General features: G+C 39.6%; 1 long non-coding RNA gene across 2 annotated transcripts in view; it reads right to left on the bottom strand.

The window, feature by feature from the left end:
* LOC128627278 (uncharacterized) overlaps positions 1 to 22,747 on the bottom strand; it is a 254,879-nt gene extending 232,132 nt beyond the window's left edge. For both annotated transcript variants that reach the window (XR_008391433.1, XR_008391432.1), the window contains exon 1: positions 22,495 to 22,747. This is a non-coding gene — a long non-coding RNA (uncharacterized LOC128627278). The remainder of the gene's footprint in view (positions 1 to 22,494) is intronic.
* Between the last annotated feature and the right edge of the window lie 1,121 nt (positions 22,748 to 23,868).

The raw sequence follows: 23,868 nt of genomic DNA, 5'->3' as shown, positions 1-23,868 counted from the left end.
GTACTAAAGACTAAGTTGAGGTTGGGTTTGCAGTTTGAGGTCTTAGCAGTGAAGAGTGAAGGAATGTGAAAGGTAGAAACTAGATAGGTTGAACAATTTTCTCTTATCTTTCTCACCATGAATATTGCTCATATTTCTAAATTCTGTGTCATTGTTCATTCAAGTCATACTACTAATAAGAAGCTAAATGTACCACCAAATGCTCCTGAAGTCTGATAAAAACTGATGGGATAGCCTGATATTTTTTGAATAACCTTAGCAATAGAATCAATTAAGATCAAAAGCAGATTATTTCCAAAGTCTATTTTTTTGTAAATACATTTATTTATTGATTTCGATCTGGTTAAAAAGTTACCTAGGCATTTTTTACTCTTATTGGAATTCTTTGTGCAAATGACTAAATACTAAAATTAAATAGCATCAGTGATCAAACCCAAATCAACCAGTTGAAAAGGAGTTCATTCACATGAGTACAGAGGAAACTTTTGTTTTTATTAAATCATCTATTTTCTCCTATCCAAAAATGCACAATTGTGAAAAACTATGAATTAGTCACAACATAGGTTTCTAGGGATCTTAAAGTATATTTTGTCTTTTTGAGACAATGATCTATTTCCCTTTCTTGTAATTTTGTTATCCCATCATAAAGTTTCTATCTCAATTATCAAAACTGTAACTTCTTGAGGCCTCTACATCGCCAGAAAGTTTGTGTTACCCAAAAGATAGCATTTAGAGTAAATTGTCCTTGTTCATATTCCATTTTATCTCTCCATTGTAACACTTCTATCTTACAAAAAATTCTATCATAAAGAATGACAAAAGAAGGGAATGGATCAAAGAGGTTCAGTAAAAACGCTGCAGTCTTAAATTTGAATTGGAACAGTATAAAGTAACAGTAGAAACTCAGCATAAACAAAAAGACTAAGAAAAATATAAGACAAGACTTCCAGCCAAAATGGAGGCATAGGTAGACACACTGTGCCTCCTCCCACAACTAAAAGAAGGACAATAACAATTTTTTTTTAAAAAACAGTACTAACAGAAAATCAAACTGTATGGAAGTCTGACAACCAAGCAGTTAAAGAAGAAACATTCATCCAGACCAATAGGAGGGGCAGAGACAGCAGCCAGAGTGGAAAGGACTCGAGGCAAGGCAGTGGCTGGTAGACCATCGAGGTGGTGAATTATGGACTGGGCGGCTGCACATTCACATGCAGATAAACCGGGAAGAACCACTGGGGAGCGAGACAGATGGCACAACCCAGGGTTCCAGCACAGGGAAATAAACCCTCAAACCTCTGGTCAAAAACACCTGTGGGGGGTTGAGGCCGCAGCAGGAGAAACTCCCAGCCTCACAGCAGAGTTCATTGGAGAGACCCACAGCATGCTAGAATGTACACAAACCCACCCACCCAGGAATCAGCACCAGAAGGGCCCAATTTGATTGTGGGTAGTAGCAAAAGTGGCTGAAATCTGGCAGAGAGCAAAGCAAGAGGCACTGTTCCCTCTCTGGCCCCTCCCCCACATACAGTATCACAACACAGCAATGTGGGTTGCCCCACCCTGGTGAACACCTAAGGCTCTGCCCCTTACTACATACCAGGCACTCTGAGACCCCCACCCAAAATGGCCCAAATGAAAGAACAGATCAAAGCTTCAGAAAAAATATAATGAAGGAACAAAGAGATAGCCAACCTATCAGATGCACAGTTCAAAACACTGGTAATCAGGATGCTGACAGAATTGGTTGAATACGGTCCTTTCACAAATTAAGTGAAAAATGAAGGCTATGCTAAGTGAAATAAGGGAAAATGTACAGGGAACCAACAGTGAGGGGAAAAAAACTGGGTTGCAAATCAATGGTGTGAACCAGAAGGAAGAAAGAAATATTCAACCAGAAAAGAATGAAGAAACAAAAATTCAAAAAAAATGAGGAGAGACTTAGGAACCTCCAGGACATCTTTAAACATTCCAACATCCAAATCATAGGGGTACCAGAGGGAGAAAAGGAAGAGCAAGAAATGGAAAACTTATTTGAACACTTAATGAAGGCAAAGGAAATGGAACTTCCAGGAAGTCCAGGAAGCTCAGAGAGTCCCAAAGAATTTGGACCCAAGGAAGCTCACACCAAGGCACTTCATAATTACATCAGCCAAGATTAAAGATAAGGAGAGAATCCTAGAAGCAGCAAGAGAAAAGGAGAGAGTTACATACAAAGGAGTGCCCATAAGACTGTCAGCTGATTTCTCAAAAGAAATCTTGTAGGTGAGAAGGGGCTGGAAGGAAGTATTCAAACTCATGATGCAGCAAAGGTATCATTTAGAATAGAAGGGCAGATAAAGTGCTTCCCAGAGAAGGTCAAGTTAAAAAAGTTCATCATCGCCAAGCCCTTATTATATAAAATGTTAAAGGGACTTATCTAAGAAAAAGAAGATAAAAAATGTGAACAGCAAAATGACAACAAACTCACGGTTATTAACAACCAAGCCTAAAACAAAAACACACTAAGCAAACAACTGGAACAGGAACAGAATCACAGAAATGGAGATCACATGGAAGGTTATGAGCGGGGGAGTGAGGGGGGAGAGAGGGAGAAAAATACAGAGAATAAGTAGCATAAATGGTAGACAGAAAATAGACAGGGGGAGGTTAAGAATAGTATAGGAAATGTAGAAGCCAAAGAACTTGTATGTATGACACATGGACATGAACTAATGGGGAGGGCAGGGGAGAATGTAGGTGGGAGGAGGTGTGCAGGGCAGAGGGGAATAAAGGGGGGAAATGGGACAACTGTAATAGCATAATTAATAAAATATATTTTAAAAAATAAAAATATAAGACAATTAGAAATATGATTGAATATTTGATAATATTAAGAAATTTATGCTAAATTTCTTAGGTATAGTGATGATATTATGGCTCTATTTTTAAAATAGCCTTTACCTTTTAGAAAACCATACAAAAATATGTTCACATAAAATGATAGGATGGCTGAGATGTGCACAAATGAAGAAAATCGTTGCTGAATTTGGGCGATGGGTACATGGGACAGGAATGGTACTAATTGGTCTGGCTTTCTATGTGTTTGAACTAGTGCAAGATAAATTACTGGAGACTCATGGTTAACTTGACTTGTAGCTCAACATTGTTTTTTCTGGAGAAAACTCTCTTCACTTTCTTTTAATTCTCGTGCTTTTAAGTAAACTATTATAAGATTTTCTTCCACAGATTTATATCCTTCTCTTCCATTCATGGGGAGAAGAATCAAAAAACATATGAATAAAAAGGCCAAATTAGATACCAATTCAAAAGGAAATCACTTAAGTATGTCATTTTGGGGGTGGAACTAGCAGTAAAACACTGGGTTATTTTTTTTTTTTATTTTCTAAGGAGCAAAGTGTTATTACTGGTCTTTAGTGCTAGAAAAAACCCTTGACCACCCTATCCTGTGTCTCCTATGACTCTGAGAAAATGTTAGTTCTGCCATCTGTGGAGTGCGAAAGGCTGGGGAGCACTGCTGTGTCTTTTGGTGTACTCCCAGAACATCCCTGCCCACCCAGTACTTTCCAGATACCAACAGTTAGCATTCATTAAGTAAATGCCGGAAGCAAGTTTCTGAGGACTAACTCTGGATAGAAATAGTAATAATAGAAATTAATTTTAGTTTCAATATACGAGGAAACTAATGTTGAGAAAGGTTATGTAATTATTTCCAAATAATCCAGTAACTTGTGAGAAACAGAATTCAAACCCAGGTCCCACTCAAACTATTATTCCAGGACTGCTTCCAATTGTTAGACTTCACCAGGAAAAAACACACATTTCTGATTCCTCTTTAAATTCATGACCACAAATACGCCATGGGTGCTCAACTTCTCTAGGAAATCCTGCTACACTCCATTATTTATTTCAATTTCCAAAGAGATGATTTCACTCTTCTTTCTGCTTAGAGGAACAGCAACTCCTTCCCATTTCTCTCCTAACTGCTGACTTTGCCTCATGCTTCTTTAAGAAAATAGAAGCCATCAGAGAGGAATCCCACTGTCTTCCCCAAACAATTCTAGCAGCCTGCCCACTTCTACGACAATGCTTCCTCCCCCATCCTGTTACAAAAGGGAGATTCCTATTGCACATGGCGTATTGTGCACAAACTTCCCATCCCTCTCACCTCCTGGAGGGGTTTGTGATAATAACCACTTCTTCCCTGCATCTCAGAGGCTCTCTTCTAAAGCAACCCATCACACAGAAACATGCTATTAGTGATCTTCAATAATAAATAAAATAACAACACTGTCTCTTATCACATATTCTCCTCCAGCTACTGCTTCATTTCTCTGCTTTCCTTCATAGCAAAACACCTTGAAAGACTCGACTCCAATGATGTCCTCCTGTTCCTCACCTCCTTTTCTCTCCTCCACCCACTACAATGAAGATTCTACACCCACTGGAGAAATTGCTATTGTCGGAGTCTAATGATCTCCATCTTCCCAAAATTAGTGCATGATTCTCAACCAATGTACTCGAACTCTCAGTAACTCTCAACACAGTTGGCCATGCCCTCCTTTAAACACTCTTCTCTTGACCTCCTTGATTCCAAACTGTCCTGTACCAAGGCAGGGGTGAGGTGGGTGTATTCAAGGAGTGATTCAAGAAAATCATTGTGGCTGTAGTGCATGAGTGACAGCAGAGGAAGATGACAGAAGGTTAGAATGTGAAGGGAACTCAGTATCATGTAGGAACTCTGGGTGAGGGGAAAACGTTTGGGAGATTCTTAGGGGGGTTTAAGCAGATTACTGACATATTCTTCACTTAGGTTTTTACAGATCACCCTGCTTGTCTGTGGAAAGTGAACTGAGCAGGCATGAGAATAGGATCATGGGCAACAAATAGGACTCTCCCGATAAATTCTAAACGAGTGTTTGCTGGCTTGAATTAAATTGGAAAGAAGGAAGGAAGGCACCAGTAAGCACAAATGTCTGTAGGACAGAAACAGAACCAGAGAGTAAAACTCCAGGGGGCAGATAAAGAGCTTGTGGAAGTAGTGAGGGGATCATTTCACCCATGGCATTTGGACCAGTTCCCAGCAAACCCAAGAAATTGTCAAATACAGCTCCCTGTGTGGATGTTGCCCATGGAGCACGTCTGCTCCTACAAATGGTGAGCGTGCAGTCTTCTTCGGTGTCTACGATTTCTATTCGGTAATGTTCTGAAGTAGGGAGAATTTGACTCATTATCTTCCATTGGAGTTGTCATGTCACGTTACTCTTCAGGACCTGACAGAACACTCTAGGGACATGATGCATTAGGACTTGACACCAGCTACCTAGCGCTGTGCCTCATTAAAGGAAGCAGGACAGGCATGAGCGAGGGCTAACCCACTTTGCATTATCCCAACTCTCTCTACGACTTCATTAGTCTCTTGATCTTTCTGTGGTTGTCATTAGGGGCTCAGAGTTTTATGTACTGGTCAATTTCCAGATGACAGTTTTTAGTGTCAAAGTGATCAAGGAGAGCTGCTTTCCCCTCCCCGGAGTGACAGCAGCAGACAATCACAGGAAATTGATCATGTTGGATAAACTCACCTAATCCTAAAAATGATATTGCCTTCATGCTCCAGGCCAGGGCAAAAACAACTGAAAAATAATTGCCAGTACACCCCAGAGGGAAATTCTTTGCCTTCCCCAAATTTGACAATCAATCTAACCCAGTACACGTGACTAAAAGCCACTGCTGTTAAAAACACGTAATTCCATTTACACACCAAAACGCCATGGCAATTTGGTTTGAATTGGGGGGATCATTCTGTCTGGGTGTTAATTTTTTTTTCTTACTAAAGATTATATTTATAATAGCAGCAAGGACTTAACAGTGCAAAAACAATGACCACATCTAGAACCGGTCATGTTCTTCTCAACCCTGGTTAGATTAATTTTTAACTGTGTTCTGATTATTCCCTCCCAATTTTTTAAACATTAAAAAGAAAATATGTGGTACATTGTAAGGTTCTTTTCCACCATCTCAGAGCTAGCTATCTTCCGAAAACATACCACATGTTGTATCTTTTATTCTTTCACATATAGAAAAGCTCTAGAGTTTATTCATCTCTCTAGAAGTGAGGAATCCAACCTGAGCAATATAATCCAGAGAGAGACTTTCAGTAACCAGGAAAAAGAGTTTGCATTCCTTTACATTTAATTTCCAAATGCAACCAGGGCTTTTAATCTTTGTATGCTTTGAATTTGAAGGAAGTACAGGGAAGGCACTTTGGGTAAAGTTGCTCTCTGAATTAGTGAAACAGCCTGCAGGGTTAGGTTGTGGCTTTATAACATGCACTGTCCTTTGAAGATCTTGAACTAATTAGGGCATGTCTGCTCATCACTTACATTACAGTACTGACCTTCCATAGCAAAGTGACCTCATGTTCATTTGTATGTTATTTTGAATACGTCTGGTTTGTAGTTTTCTCTCTAAAAGTTCTGCTGTCTCCCCAAGCCCTTCAAAGACCAGAGGTCCTCAGTCACCATGCTTTCTCCTACGGAGCTACCCTCCATGCCAGGTTGCCTTTACGTGTCCCACTTGGGCATTTCCAGCTAGCAAAATGGCTCTGACTATGGTGCAAGAAACCAAGCCCTTTGGAAGAGAAAGCCATGTTCAGAGTCTTAGCAAACAAATCAGGATTAAATTCCAGAATGTTGTTTTCTAGACTCTATGTTGTATTAATAGTTGGAAGGAGTTTCAGCAGCCATTCCAGGGGTGTCTCACCCACCCGCAGGCCACATGTGGCCCAAAAATGTATGAATTCGGCCCAATGCAAAATCATAAGTTTACTTAAAGCTTTTTTTCCTTATCAGTTTTTGTTAGTGTTTGTGTGTTTAATGTGTGGCCCAAGACAACTCTCCTTCTCCCAGTGTGGCTCAGAGAGACCCAAAGGTTGGACACCCCTGCAACACACAAGAAACTCTGACAGTGTTCAGTGAGAAGATTCATTGATAAAGGACAAGGGAGACATAGGAAGACAAGTGACAAGCTTGCCCTATGTCATCCAAGAACAGCATCTGGCTATAAGCAATTGTGTCAACAGTATTTTCCACCCACGAAATATAGTCAATTTATTTATCTATATATCTCTGTTTTTCTTCACATTCTTTTTTGAAGGTATAATAAAGGCCATAAAACTTGGAGAATGAAAACTATATTTGGAAATTGTCATGCATGGTTTCTTGGCTTGTATTAGAGGGCTTCATGGGCAAGTCTTTTTGACAAATCTAAGGTTAAATCTACTTGGGTATAGGGTGATCTAAGATCTCAGGATGAGTGAAGCTGTATCAGGGAGTAAGACAGCATGGGCTCAGATGGACGTCCAGCTCAACTATTGACTCACCACTGTATTTCTTTGGGCAAACTTCCTAATCCCCTGGTTTCTCAATTTCATTAACTTTCAAGGGGCCAATAATAACACTCATAGGGTCTTTGTGGGGATTTCACAAAATACATGTAAATCAATTAGGAGAGTTCCTACAACTACACTTTACGTGACCAATGATACTAGTTCTTTTCCTTTTGTTCTCCATTTGGGTTTCTAGAGATATACACCAGTTCAGGTTTACAAAGTTCTTAGAAATCTGTACCTACATTTTAATATGACCTTTAATAAACTTGAACATAACTATGAAATAGTGTATCTTTATTCTTGATCCCAGTTTAGATCATTCCCTTGCCTATTTGAGTACTAAAGCCACAATCGCCATACAAACTTGAACAGCAGCCACATATGGTTATTTAGGACTTAAAAATTGGCTTGCACAACTTGAGGTGTGCTGGAAGTATAAAATGCATGCTAGATTTCAAACATTGGTACCATAAAAATGTGAAATATACCATTAATAATTTTTATATTGATTACAATTTTAAATGATCATTTTTATATGTTCAGTTAAATAAAATATATCATTAAAATTAACTTGACCTGTTTATTTTTCCTTTTTTAATGTGGCTACAGAAAAATTGTACATTATATATGTGGTTCACATTATGTTTCTATTGAATGGTGTTCATCTGAGAGGTAAAGACCCAGAGGTAACCCAAAGGATCAAGCAGATGAGGTGTTTGCCAAGTCCACCAACACCCTGAAGGTCAAATTTAAAGAATTCAGGGTCCCTATATTTATTTAGCTCAGTCATCTGTTGCAAACGCACAACATAAAAAGTGTTTGCATCTGCCACAGCTGACCTCTCTCTTTCTGGTCCTGCTTTTTCTGATGATGTCAAATAAACAATCAACCACCAGAGAAAAAGGTCTAAAGCAGTGCTGTCTTTCAATCTGGAAAAGCCAAATTTTAAGTGCTCAATAGCCACATGTGGTTAATGGCTATAGTACTGGGCACCTCAACTGCAAAGTATAGATGCCTTATATTTTCTTGAATATAACAATTGAGGAGAATTGTCAAAGTAACAGAAATACAGCCTCCAAAAAAAAACCCCTAAGCTCACGCCCTTCCCCAATCCTAATTAAATTTTATATTTTATAGGTTACAATTATAATTTCTATTTAAATAATGACCTCTATTTTAAAGTTGTGGATTGTCCCATAGTAGGCTTAAAAAATAGCAAAGCTGTGCAGTCTAAGTAGAAGCAGCTTAATCTCCCATTTATTACCACACCATTGCCAGCTGTTGCATCTAGACTCTCAAGAATTCAGAGGCACTCCACTTGACTAATTGTGAACTGGGCATAGGACCTAATAACATGGAAAACATTAGCCATATATGGAGTCTGGAATCAAAGGGTTTTTTTCTTAAGATTTAGCTGCTATTCCTGCCTTCCACTAAATGAGAAAAGACTTTTAAAAATCATAAAGCACCATGCAGCCTGCTTCTCAGGTTTCTAAGGCCCTGTTAGTGGAGTACTTCTGTACAACCATAGCAGTTGGTTTTGCACTGAAGATTGCATATGTAATTTTTAGTGACCCCCTTCAAAATGCTGGGGAAGTAACAATAAAATCTTCCCATACAGAATTCTGGTAACAAATGCTTGCAAAAGCATTAATTGTTTACTACCCTGGGATAAATTTTGAGATTAGTCCCCACAGAGAGAAAGTTCAAGTGGAAGTAATGGCCATGAAGAGCAAGGTAGCTATTGAGAACTAGTGTGTTCCAAGGACTAACTTTATTGCTCTCCATTCTTTGATTTGACCAAATATCTTAAATTGATTTATCCACTTCATGAAATGTACTCATCTTAGAAAGGCAAATATATAATTTCTTAGAGAGTAAATGTTACTTAGCTGAGCCATTGGACCACACAGGAAGCACAATGGTAAGAACAGTGGGATTGGAGGGGCTGTCCTCTTCTCCAAGTCTCAAGTCTACTTCAGTAAACATAAGCTAATCACATAACCCCCCTGGGTCTCTGTTTCCCATTAGTAAATTGAAAACAATGACTCCAGCACTTCTCTACCACCCAAAGACATTTGGATGGCTAGCAGAAATAAGAGTTTGACTCATTCCTCTGCCTTAGCCACATAGGAAACCTAGACTCGACTTCTAACCCCATCTCTTCATTCCCCTCCTCCTCCTAGCACCCCATCCAGCCCAAAAAAGGAAGCAGAGAGGTAGAAGAGACATCTTTACAGCAAGACTCAACAAGAAAAAGTAATGAACTGAAATCAATAATCCTTAATGGTTTTAATAAAACCCAGAACTCCCAGCTGACTTGATTTAACTTTATAAGTCAGTAAATTCTCAGTGCCTTTTTTGTCTCCAGCATCATACTAGCCTCTGGAGACAATGTAGAAGACCCTCCAGACATGGTCACCATACATTGTTTATTATGTTGCCATGGGGAAGATATTCATTCCTGAAGCCAGCAGAGCAGGTACGGACAACTTTTGAAAAATGAGATAACCTGTTGTCTGCTCTTGTTTCCCTCTAATGCTAAGAATGGAAGGAGCCTTAGCAGGGCAGCTCAGTTTGTTGGAGCATCGTCCAGTACAACAGAAGGTTACGGGTTCATTCCCTGGTCAGGGCACATACCTATCTAGGTTACAGGTTCATGCAGGAGACAACCAATCATTATTTTCTCTCTCTCCTCACTCCCTTTCTCTCTTCCTCCCTTCTTCTTTCTTTAGGATCAGTGAAAGTATCCTCAGGGGACTTTCAGTAAAGATGGAGGCATAAATAAAGATGCAAGATGCAGTACAAGATGGAGCTCACCTCCTTGCACAACCACAGCAAAATTACAGCTAAACTACAGAATGAATATCACTCAGAACCATCAGAAACTTAAGCTGTACAGAAGTGCATTTATCCCTGGGTAATAAATAATTAATGCTTTTGCAAGCATTAATTTTTTGCAAGTTGGAATTTCCTTAACAACTAAGGAATTAAAGAAACTACATTCATCCAGATGGGTAGGAGGGGTGGAGGGATGGAGGGATGGAGGGACAGAGACATAGAATGGGCTGGTCTCAAACCCATGTGTGCTGGATATAAAATGAAAGGATATCTCAGGAACGAGGAATCCCAGCACCATACTAGACTACTGTGTCCAGGGTTCCAGTTACAGGATGATAAGTTTCCATAACTTCTGGCTGTAAAAACCTGTGGGGGTTGGAGCAATGGAAAAAGCTTTGGGATCCTCAGGCATCTCCTCAGACATACTCAGACTCACTACTACTTGGCTCCAGCACCAGGGCAGCACCTTGAAGGGCACCAGAGGCATACAGGGAGGAACTGAAGTTTCTGGCATCAGGGTGAGAGCTGAAGGACAGCTTCCTCCCAGATATAACTGCAGACAGCAGCATTGTCCCTTCTCTGAGCCCACCCCCACACAGAGCCACAGTGCAGAGGCACAAAATCTGAGTCTCCATCAACCTGGCTCACGTGGTAAATCCTGCCCTGACAATTACCTAAGGTTCTGCCCCATCCAACTTATTGATCCACTGAAGCTGATAACAGTGGCTTTTTCATCTGAAGGGCTAGGTTATGTGCAGGCTTCAGACATTCCTTAATAAGCTCAAAAAAGCAACAGCTGAGCCCAGCCCCTGTTCCTCTCTCTGAGTGGCCCCAGGCCACACTAGCAGCAGCCATCTGCAGATTGTTTTATAGAGCTTACACCATGGAGCCTCAAACAGGACACAGGTGGAGGCTGACCTTGGCCTGCACCACCCAGAAAACTCCAAAGCCTGCACACCCAGCAGACAATTACAGACAAGTTTTGGAGGACAACCACCCAACTACCTGCATAAACCATGGAGGGAGGTACTTGCTGGCTGTGACTCCTGGACAGTTCTACCAGCTATCTGGCCCAGATAAATACCTCCCAATGACCTACTGACAGTAATCAAGACTCAACTACAAGAGGAGGGTGCACTCAGCCCACATGGAGGGCACACCTCAGTACCAAGAACAGGGGGTAGGGGGAAATGTGTCACTAGACCCTAGAGGACACCTACTAAAATAGACCATGCTACCAAGACACAGAAGCAAAACAACTCTACCTAACACATAGAAACAAATTCAGGGAGGCTGCCAAAATAAAGAGACAAAGAACTATGGCCCAAATGAAGGAACAGAACAAAACTTTAGGAAAAAATAAACTAAACAAAATGTAGATAAACAATCTACATTGCAGTGGTTCTGCATCTATCAGATGCAGAATTCAAAATCTGGTTACAAGGATGCTCAAGAAATTCAGTGGGTACTTCAACAGCATAAAAATGATCCAATCAGAAATGAAGGAACCACTAATTGAAATAAAGAACAATTTACAGGGAATCAACAGCACAGTAGATGAAACCGAGAATCAAAGCAATGATTTGGAACATAAGGAAGAAAAAGACACCCAATCAGTACAGCAAGAAGAGAAAAGAATACAAAAAGTCAAGGATACCAGACTTCTGGCCAAGATAAAGGTGCAGGTAGATACACTTTGCTTACTTGAACAACCGAAATGACAACAACAAATTAAAAAAAAAACAAAACTGCCAGAAAATCAAACTGTATGGAAGTTCTACAAACAAGGAGTTAAAGAAGAAATATTCATCCAGACTGGTAGGAGGGCAGAGACAGGCAGCTGAGGCAGAGAGGATGTACAGCAAAGCTGAGCAGGTGAAGTGATGGCTGGCAGACAAACAGTCCCACATTCATGTGCAGATAAGCCAGGAGGAACAACTGGGGAGAGTGACAGACCACACAAGCCAGGGTTCCAGTGCAGGAAACTAAAGCCTCAACACCACTGGCCATAAAAACCTGTGGAGGTTGTGTCAGCGGGAGAAACTCTTAGCCTCACAGGAGAGTTTGTTGGAGAGACCAGCTGGGTCCTAAACATACAAAAGCCCATCCACTTAGGAATCAGCACCAGAAAGGGACCATTTAGTTGTGGGAAGCTGGGATTTTACTGAAAACAGTGAGAACTGAACAAGCAGCATTATTCCCTCTCTGACCCCTCCCCCACATATAATGCCACAACTCAGCAAAATGGGTTACCCCACCCTAGCAAATACCTAAGGCTCTGCCCCTTACTATGTAACAGGCAAGCCCAGACAAAGAAATATGGCCCAAACAAAAGAAGAGATCAAAACTTCAAAAATAGAACTAAGCAAAGAGGAGACAGCCAACCTATCAGATGAAGTGTTCAAAACACTAGTAATCAGAATGCTCACAGAAATGGTTGAGTATGGTTGCAAAATAGAGGAAGACATGAAGGCTGTGCAAAGTGCAATAAAGAAAAAATTTACAGGGAACCAACAGTGAAGGGAAGGAAACTGGGACTCAAATCAAAGATTTGGAGCAGAAGGAAGAAATAAACACTCAACCACAACAGAATGAAGAAACAAGGATTTTTTAAAATGAGGAGAGGCTTAGGAACCTCTAGGACAACTTTAAACATCCCAACATCCAAACCCTTGGGGTGCCAGAAGGAGAAGAGGGAGAAGAAGAAATTGAAAATTTATTTGAAAAAATAATGGAGAACTGCCCCAATATGACAAAGAAGATAGACTTCCAGGAAGTCCAGGAAGCTCAGAGAGTCCCAAAGAAAATGAACCCAAGGAGAAACTCACCAAGATACATTATAATTAAATGACCCATGATTAAAAATAAGGAGAGAATCTTTTTTTAACTTTTTTTATTGTTGTTTGAGTACAATTGTTTCCAATCCCTCCACCCCAGCCACCCTCACTTCCCACCCTTGATCCTACCCCTCTTTGGTTTTTTTCATGTGCCCTTTATACATGTTCCTGAAAACCCTCTCCCATTTCACTCCTATTATACCCTCCTACCTCTCCTCTGGTATGTTCTTAATTTTAATGTCTCTGGTTATATTTTGCTTGCTTGTTCATTTTGTTGACTCAGTTCCACTTATGGGTCAGGTCATATGGTATTTGTCTTTCACCACCTGGCTTATTTCACTTAGCATAATGCTTTCCAGTTCCATCCATGCTGTTGTGAAGGGTAGGAGCTTCTTCTTTCTTTCTGCTGTATAGTATTCCATTGTGTTAATGTACCAGTTTTTTTATCCATTCATTTACTGCTGGGCACTTAGGTTGCTTTCAACACTTGGCTCTTATAAATTGTGCTTCTATGAACATTGGGGTACATAGGTTCTTTTAAATTGGTGTTTTGGGGCTCTTAGGGTATAATCCCAGCAGTGAAATTGTAGGGTCAAAAGGAAGTCCCATTTTTAGTTTTCTGAGAAATTTTCATACTGTTTTCCACAGTGAATGCACCAGTCTGCATTCCCACCAACAGTGCACTAAGGTTCCCTTTTCTTCACATCCTCTCCAGCACTGTTTGTTTGTTTATGATGGCATTCTCACTGGTGTGAAATGGTATCTAATTGTGGTTTTAATTTGCATCTCTCTGTTGGCTAGTGATGCTGAGCATTTTTTTATTTGTCTCTGGGCCCTCTCTATGTCCTCCTTGGAGTAGTGTCTGTTCAACTCCTTTGTCCATTTTTTAATTGAGTCATTTGTCTTCCTGGAGTTGAGTCGTGTGAGTTCTTTATATATTTTGGAGATCAAACCCTTGTCTGAGGTATAACTGGCAAATATGTTTTCCTATATGGTTGGTTCTTAAAGAAAGAATCTTAAAAGCAGCAAGAGAAAAGAAAACAGTTATCTACAAAGGAGTGCCCACTAGACCATCAGCTGATTTCTCAAAAGAGACTTTGCAGGCAAGAAGGGGCTGGAAAGAAGTATTCAAAGTCATGAAAGGCAAGGTCCTACATCCAAGATTGCTCTAACCAGCAAAGCTACAATTTAGAATGGAAGGGCAGATACAGTGCTTCCCAGATAAGGTCAAGTTAAAGGAGTTCATCATCACCAAGTCCTTATTATATGAATGTTAAAGGGACTTATCTAACTAAAAAAAATCAAAACTGTGAACAGTAAAATGACAACAAACTCACAACTATCAACAACTGAACCTAAAAAACAAAAACTAAAACTAACTAAGCAAACAACTAGAACAGGAACAAAATCACAGATATGGAAATCATGTGGAGGGTTATCAGTGGGGTTGGGGAGAAAGGAAAATGGGGGAAAGGTACAGGGAATAAGAAGCATAAATAGTAGGTGCAAAATAGACAGGGCAAGGTTAAGAATAGTATGGGAAGTGGAAAAGCCAAAGAACTTATATGTATGACCATGGACTTGAACTAAGGAGGGAGAATACTAATGGGAGGGGGTTGCAGGGCAGAGGGGGATGAGGGGGGGAATAAATGGGACAACTGTAATAGAATAGTCAATGAAATATACTTTAAAAAATTGAGGATAGTATAAAGAGCTTCTGGGACAACTTCAAGCATTCCAACATTCACATAATAGGGGTACCAGAAGGAAAAGAGAAAGATCAAGAAATCAGAAACATATTTGAAAAAATAATGAAATGTCCCTAATTAGGTGAAAGAAATAGACATGGAAGCCCAAGAAACTATAAAGATAGATGCAAAGAGGACCACACTAAGACACATCATAATTAAAATTCAAAGGTTAATGATACAGAGAAAATCTTTAAAGCAGCATGAGAAAAGAAGATAAATTACCCACAAAGAAGTTTCCATCAACTGATTTCTCAAAAGAAATTTTACAGACTAGAGGGGATTGGCAAGAAATATTCAAGATCATGAAAAGCAGGAACCTACAGCCAAGATTGGTTTATCCAGCAAAGATATTACTTAGAATCAGAGGGCAGATAAAGTGCTTCCCAGACAAGGTAAAGCTAAAGGAATTCATCATCACCAAACCATTATTATATAAAATGTTAAAAGGACTTAAGAAAAAGATGATCAAAATTATGAACATTAAAATGGCAATAAATACATAACTATCAACAATTGAATCTAAAAAACAAACTAAGCAAACAAGCAGAACAGAAAGAGAATTATGGGTAGGGAGAACATTGGGATGGTGGCCACTTGGGGTAGGGAGCCTGGGGGAATGGGGGGAAAGGCGAGAGGATTAAGAAATACAAGTTGGTCGTTGCAGAACAGGCAGGGGGATATTAAGAGCAAGTATAGGAAGTAGAGTTGCTAGAGAACTTATATGCATGACCCATGGACATGACCAAAAGAGAGGGGATCGCTGGAGGGAGTGGGCAGTACTAGGTGCAGGGGGGGCAAAAGGAGAAAAATGGAGACAACTGTAATAGCATAATTGATTTTAAAGTTTTTTTTTAATGTATCTTCAGGTGATGATTAAAGAATTAGTCAAAAAAAAAAAAAAAGAATGGAAGGAGAAGGGGAGTAAGTAGTACACCTAATCTTGCATGCGGCTGACAGACATGAACCAAGTGTAGTGGGTTCTGCAGAGGCCAATTTGTGAAATTCATTGTGTGGCAGTGGAAAAGAGGGTGTTGTGGTATATTCAGACACTGAATATGAAGGATACACTATTTCAAAATATGAAACATACAGAATTACTGGCTGGTGTAGCTCAGTGGATTGAGCGCGGGCCCGCATGAGAACCAAAAGATTGCGGTTCGATTCCCAGTCAGGGCACATGCCTGGGTTGCAGGCCAGTTCCTAGCAGGGTCCAGTTCCCAGCAGGGGACACACAAGAGGCAACCATACATTGATATTTCTCTCCCTCTCTCCTTCCCTTCCCTTCTAAAGATAAATAAATTTAATTTTTTAATAATTTAAAAAATATGAAGCATATAGAATTACATTTATGAATTTGTAATATTAATATCAGACTTGAGCAAAATGTTTGTAGCTTGCTGCTTTAATTTATCCTGCTCAAAGGAATATGTTCACTTCCCTTTGCTCTTAGGGGTTCTTTGGTACACATTTTTCAGAATTTAATTTCCTGAAAATTTTTTATACCAACAAGTAGCACTTGTCACTCAAGGGTTTCAACAGACAGATCCTCATAGAGGATCCATCCTCATGGAGACACAGGGAGAACATACTACTTCATTCTTCTAAGAAACAAACACAAACAAGTCAAACCAAAGAATATGACCAACCTCTGTGAGTTCCTCAGAAGCATCAGGCTATGCTGTGGATGTTTATGCAGACAAATACACACATCCATAAGGAACTCAGTGTGCAATAAACATACCTAGCACATCTTTTAAAGCTCCAATCGTTTGTCGAAAGAACGGAGGTCAAAAAGTCCTGGAGTTCTGGCAGGCAAATGGGTAACACCGGAGATTCTTTTTGGAGGCAAAGAGATGAAGGATAAAAGATTTGCCTTTAAGTTGCCTCTGAACTTGTTGTTTTCCAATTTTAAAATGCCTTTAATAAGGGAAAAACAACACGGAAGACAAGACTTTGCTTATAGATGAAATGACAGAAAGCAAATTTATTTTCCTACCTTAAAAAACAATAAAAAACAAACCAATGACTGGTTTTCAGACACTAAACAATAGGTAGTGTAGAAATGTGGTCCCTGAGCAAGTAGTAACTGATGACAATTAATGGAGGCAATTTTGAGACCGCAAGGCAGAGAAGAAGAACATGAACAGAGAGCAGCCATCCTCCTAGGTTGAGAAGACAGAGATCAGAGTTCAGAGAAGCCCAGGTAGCTGAAACTTGAGGGACAGAGGACCAGAGATACAGGAGCTACATAATGAGAGAGCTACATGTATCTGTAGAAGGGTCCCCTTCAGTCTTTGCTGAGTACTGATTTTTACATGCAAAAAAAGAATTTATCAGAGTGGAGAAAAGATTAGCAGAAATTAATACACAGAACAATTTCTAAGGTTCACACAGAACTGTACCCCCCACCCTAATTCAAGTAGAAAGACATTTCAATATGGGGCATCAGACAGGATCTAAAAAACTGTATTACCTTAGAAAGGGATTAAATTAGACCTAACAAATGCTTCCAATCTGCCCTAAGAAAGCTTATAAACAAATCAAAAAGGCACATTGATTCCAATTCAATGAACTGTGCATCAGGGGAAAAAATCCAACAATATTCTTAAAAATACCAAAAAAAAAACAATGCAGCATGCAACGGTGCAAAATCCATAGTATAGAGCACCCAATAAATTATTGATTACCAGGCATGAAGAGAAGTAATGAAATGTTCTAATAATAACAGAAAACTTCATTATCATTAATGTGTACAAGCCAAGAAATAACAGATAATGGGACTAGTGGATAAAGATGCCAAAACTAGTAAAATAATAATAAAATGACAAAGTATGTCTAATAAGTAAAAATTAAAAATAAAATAGAACCATAAAAATTAATCTAAAAGTAGATAGGGAGAGGCAATAAGAAGAACAAAGTATAGATGAGACAAATAGAAAAAATAGCAAGATAGAAGTTTTAAACCCAATAATTAGATATTTGTATGAAATCTATATGGTCCAAACTCTTTAATTAAAATACTGAAATTTTGAGATGGCATTTTTTGTAAAGCAACATCCAGTATATGCTGACTACAAGAAACCTATTTTAAATGTAAAGACGTGGGTAATTCAAAATAAAAAGGTAGATTACTATTAAAAAATACAAATAAAAAATGTTGGAGTGGCTATATTAAACAAAGCAAATTTTAGAACACAGAATATTGCCTAGAACCAAGAGAGAGGGATTTCAAAATAAAGAGGTCAACTCATCAAGAAAGCATAGCAATCCCACACATATGTACCTAAAAACAGAATTTCAAAGTACATGAAGCAAAATTGATAAAATTCAAAAGAAAGTAGATGAATCCACAATTACAGTTTAGAGAGTACAAAATTCTTCTCTCAGTGTGTAATAGAACAAGTAGACAGAAAATCAGTAGACATATAGAAGACCAAAACAAACTCATCAATGAACTTGACCTGATTGACATTTATAGAACATTCACTCAACAATGCCTAGACTACTCATTCACCAAGATAAACTATATTATGGGCCATAAAACTAGTCTGTGTGTATATTAAAGTACTTATGTATAAATTAATAAAATTGAAAACAGAAAAATTACAAAACCAAAAGTTGGTTTTTGAAAAAATGAACAAAACTGATTAACCTCTAGCCTGATTGATGAAAAATAAAGGACAGAAGACACAAGTCACCAACATCAGGAATGACAGATAGGATGTCATTACAGATCCTACAGCTGTTAGAAAAGATAACAAGGAAATATTTTGAATTTAATGACAATAAATCTGACAACTTAGATGATATAAAAAATTATTTTAAAAACACAGTCAAAACTTATTTAAGAAGAAATACATAACCTGGATGGCCTTAGTTACAATAAAAAAATTTAATCCATAGTTTTAAAACTTCACATGAACAAAATCCAGAATACTTGACCTTAGAAATTTACTAATGAATTCTTCCAAGCATAGGAAGAGTAAATAATATAAATTCTATGATGTCTTTCAAAAATAAGAGGAGTAAACACTTCTTATCTTATTTTATGAGCCCAATATTACCATAATACCAAAACCAGAGAATATATTACAAAGAAAAATAATTACAGACCAATTTCCCTCATAAACATAAACATTAAAATATTTAACAAAGTTTGAGAAAATCAAATCCAGCCATACATAAAAAGTTCCATAAAAATTTCCACCATATATCCAAGTGGAATTCATTCTAGGAACACAAGATTGGTTTAATATTCAAGGCCAATCAATGTAATTCACCATTTTAACAAACCCCCCAAAAAAGGAAGCCACAAATTCATCTCCATAGATTCAGGAACATGTGGCATAATCCAACATCCATTCATGATAAAAGCTCTCAGCAAACTAAGAATAGACAGAAACTTTCTTGGATGGATAAAGAGCAGCTATAAAAACTCCACAGCAAACATTTATAATACTTAATGGCAAGACTAAATACTTACCATGAACAAGGATTTCTTTCTCTCACGACAGAGAGAAAATGTTTGCAAAATATATGCCAAATAAAGGACTTATATTTTTCTTCAATAAGAAGGAAAACAAACTATTTTATAAACAGGACCAAAAATTAGGTTAGACACTTCACTAAAAGATTTACAAGTGGCAAAAATCACAGGAAGATCCCTGGCTGCTGGATTGCTCAGTTGGTCGGTGCATTGGCTGATGCACAAAAGTTGTGTGTTCAATCCCAAACACAAAAGTTGTGTGTTCTTGTAGGGCACATACAAGAACCAACCATGGGGTACGGGTGTGCATGAATGGGTAGAACAACAAATCTTTCTCTCTCTCTCCTCCTCTCTCTCTCAAAATCAATAAATAAAAATTTTAAAAGCAAAAAATCACAAGAAAAGATGCTTAGCCCATGCCCATAGAATGGCTACGATTTTTCAAACAGTGCTTAGTAGGATGGTGACTGGGATGTGGAGGAACTAGAACCCTCATGCATTCCTAGTGGGAACACAAAATGCTAACAGCCCCTTGGAAGACAGTTAGGCAGTTTTTTCTAAAGTTAAAAATGCCGTATATCACATGACTCAACATTCCCTCTCAGGTATTTATTGAAGAGAAACGAAAGTATACATTTACACAAAGTGTTGTACTCAAAGGTTTATAGCAGTTTTATTCATAATAACCACAAACTAGAAGCAATATAAATGTCCAACTGTTGAACAGATAAATTGCAGTTTATTCATTTAATGAAATTCTACTCAGCAGTAAATAGGAACAAGCTAATGATACATAAAATAATATAGATGAATCTCAAAATTTTATGATAAATGAGAGAAACCAAACACAAAAGATTGCATACAGTGTCATTTCACTTATAAGAAACTCTAGAGAAGACACAACTGGACTGCTGAAAGCAAACCAGCCTTCGCTGTGTGTAAGAAGTAAGGGGACGGCCATGCCTGCAAGGGGCACAGGGGGCTTCGGGTGAGCGATTGCATGTGCTGCTGTGAGCATTTGTATCCCAGTTTCTGCGTGAATGCACGTTTTTATTTCTCTCGGGTTTATCCCTAGGGGAGGCATTGCTGGGGTGTATGATAGCTCTATCATAGTTCCTTAACTTTTAAGGAACTATATCATGACTGCATGGGTGGTCAGTTACACACCGTACACTCATGTCAGAACTTATGGCACTGTACATTTAAAATTAGTCAAATTTATTGCATGCGGGTTATACTACAAGAAATTAATTTCTGAAGCAAAAAAATGAGATCAAAGAAGAAAAAAATTATTATTAATCCTGAATCATACACTTTACTGGTACACAGTATTCACATTAACAAGATGCTATTCACTTTGTGCTGTGTAGACCTAGCTGAGTCCAAAGTCTCCTGTGACTATTCAAGAAGTAGTGACAGGAACACAAGCAGGAGAGAGGAAAGACCTGGGTTTCGCTCCGGGAGCCATCGCCGACCACCAGAAGGGTATGTGGTATGCTAGTGCAGGTGCCTTCGAATGCCCCTGCTTCAAGTATTCCACCCCAGCTTGGCTCCTCTCCAAACTTTTGCAAAAGCGCTCTCTACAAGCCTTTGGGATTGGGTTTCCTTCTTCAATCTAAATCTGTCTGCTTTCCATCTTTCCAGGATTCCTTACGGTTTAGGACCCACTGGAAAGACTCTCACTCTTATCTTTGAACACATGTGTCTGTGACTTCTGTGACTAGAAATGCTTTCTGTCATTTCTAAGGGCTCAGAACAGAACACTATGCGTGCTTAGTCTGCCTTCTTCTTATAGGTCACAGAGCTCAATTTCTTAATCTAAAAATTATAATATATAGTCTTCTAACAATTTTTTGGAAGAACCAAATAACCTAATGATGTAAAAGAACTATTGAAATGGAGAGGAAATAAAACACTTGTAATTAAAGCCAATGTTCTCTCTAGAGTGAGTTGAAAGCCAAAATGAGATTTCTCATTAAGAATTTAATTCTTTTGCCTAACAAATTTTTCTTGTCTACATATGTCCTACTTGAGGTCTCCCATTGTTCCAGGAGAATCCTAAAGTGTATTTATCCAGCGAGACAAATTAAATTAGTGCTGGATTTTTAGAATACCTTAGATAAGGGGGCCTGGCAGTGGGGGCGGGGAGAGGGAGAGAGACATGACTATGGGTAGGTAGGTAGATATTGTTTCTTATTTTCTAATGTTGTTAAAGGGATATTAAACATTCCTGTATGTGTCTTTATTTAAAAGTGATGAAACTGAAGTCTTGTATATGAAGACCTTCCCCTGGATGAGCTAAGATTCTGCCATACAACACAAACGGAAATACACTCGTCATCTCTCCTCCATCATATAACACACAATCACAATTCTCAAAAGATTTTCTTTAGCTTCTCTCAGAAAATAAAAGTGGGCTCTGTGCTCCTAGTTATACAAAATCGCACCATGGACACTTACCTGGGGAAGTCTGCTCAGCTGGGCCTCAAGTTGCCGGCCAGCGGTTTTTCTCAGGACAAGACAAGGTGCCAGAGGAGAAAAAACTGGCAGGAAGCCAGTGTCGGCACCGGCAGGCACCCGAGACAAGAACGGGTGGCAGAGCAGACCCAGGTTACACTTACACCAGGCTACATACAGTCCAGCTTCCAAACTGACACTAACCATTTAAAACTTGAACAAGTAACACTGGCCATGCACAAAAACATGCAAATATCAAGTCTAAATGTCAACTATATGTATTTAGCTAACCAAGGAAAAGTTGAACTTGGCCAGAATGATCAAACGCAAAATCGAAACAGACCCATAAGTACAGAAAACAGACTGACAGGGGGGCAGGGAGGTGGAGGGCTGGGTGAAAAAAGTAAAGGGATTGAGCAAAACGTGCACACAAACTCACAGACAGAGACAACAGTGTGGTGATGACCAGAAGGAAGGGGAAATGGGGGAGGCAGAAGAGAGTAAAGGGGGAGGTAAAGGGTGACAGGAGACTTGATTTCGGGTCAGTATATAGATGATGTATTACAGAATTGTACACGTGAAACCCGTGTAATTTTATTAACCAGCATCACCTCAATAAATTCCATTAAATCTTTAAATGAAGTGAAGAAAACAATTTTCAATCGTTTCAGCATTTTAGTGGATATCAGAGAGCACCCACAACCAGGAGACAGAACGCGGCTGGTAACTTACGTCACTGTCCCAGTGCAGCAGCTTCGGCCCGTCACGCTGGAGTGAGAGGGCAGTTGTGGCCCAGATATTTGCTCCCAGGGCTTCCAATGCCACCGAGATGCGTGTGATTATCGAGTAATAGAGAGGGACATTCCTTATGTTGTGTCAGTTTGCAAATCCAGCGAGACAAAGATATAGTTGTCAGCTCCTAGGACAGGCCGGATTCATCGCCCATGGTCATGACACTGCCAGCACCTGTCCTCCCAGCAGGTTGCATGCCTTCAAGTGGAGGAATACAGGACTCCGCCCCAGCCTCTCTTCCACGGGCTGCAGTGGCCGTAAAGAGGGCCCTCCCCTCAGTCTGTGCCAGCACATGGGAAGCAGTCAGGGGAGACCACTTATAATTATTTGATGCAGATGGTCACTTCATTAACATATACACCAAGCAGCCCATTCCAGAGTGTTGAGCTGCCTACCAATCCTGTGAAAGCCTTCAGGCTAATAGGCTATATAGTTAATCAAGAAAGGGCCTCTCAGACCACTCTGGAGGCCCATTTTGTGAGACAGGCAGAGGTGTTTCAGCAAGTCCTAAAGAGAATAGCAAAGTCCTGGGTTTCTGCCACTGAAGAGCCAGATGCAGATGCAGAAGCTCACCTGTTCCTAAATAAGGTCATCAGAGTGTGTGGAACTTGTCACTAGACCTGGCAGCTTTCTTGGCCCTTATTCTGTAGCAGGTAAATCTATAGCAGGTTCCGAATTGTAGAAATGGACCCTCCTCATAGCACTGAGCTAAGCTAAGGCTCATCCTGAAAACTCACCTCTCCCAGAACAAAGAAAGAAAATCAGGTGGCCAGGAATGGCTGGAAACTCAGGTCTCCAGACTTTAAAGTGATAACAGAACTTAAGAAACTCACAAGTCTAGTGGTTTTTCAAACACAGTTGAGAAGCACATTTATTTGCAAGTAACATCTTTGAGTGAATGCCAATGTATAGAACAGAGAAAGCAAAACGGTTTCGAAGGAGGGTCTGGGGCCCAGAGATCCATCCACCTGTTTCTCCTCACCACCGCCTTGCCTCAGAATGCCACAGGGCAGCTCTCGGAGGAAACCTAGCTCTCCTCAGAGCACAATCTGGAAAACACCGATTAGAGAGATAATCTCATTTCAGAGAAGGAACAGAGCCCGGGGGGAAACAACCTCAGGGACCGTAATCTAGTCTCCCTTTCCTCTAGGCAGGCAGATGCTGTGTACTGACCCCACAGACCCAAAAGTGTCGCTAGCAAAAGGGCAGTGGACAAAGAGCAATTCGGTTCAGCTTTAGCCCTGAGTTCCCTCACATATACAGTGGGGTCCACTGAGGGGTTTAACATAGAAACCGTCCAGCACAGGTTGCAAA

Source organism: Artibeus jamaicensis, unplaced genomic scaffold (genome assembly GCF_021234435.1).
Source record: "Artibeus jamaicensis isolate MK-2021 breed Jamaican fruit bat unplaced genomic scaffold, CSHL_Jam_final contig_354, whole genome shotgun sequence".
Lineage (NCBI taxonomy): Eukaryota > Metazoa > Chordata > Mammalia > Chiroptera > Phyllostomidae > Artibeus > Artibeus jamaicensis.
Note: the sequence above shows the minus strand (reverse complement) of the source record. Positions and strands in the feature narration are given on the sequence as shown.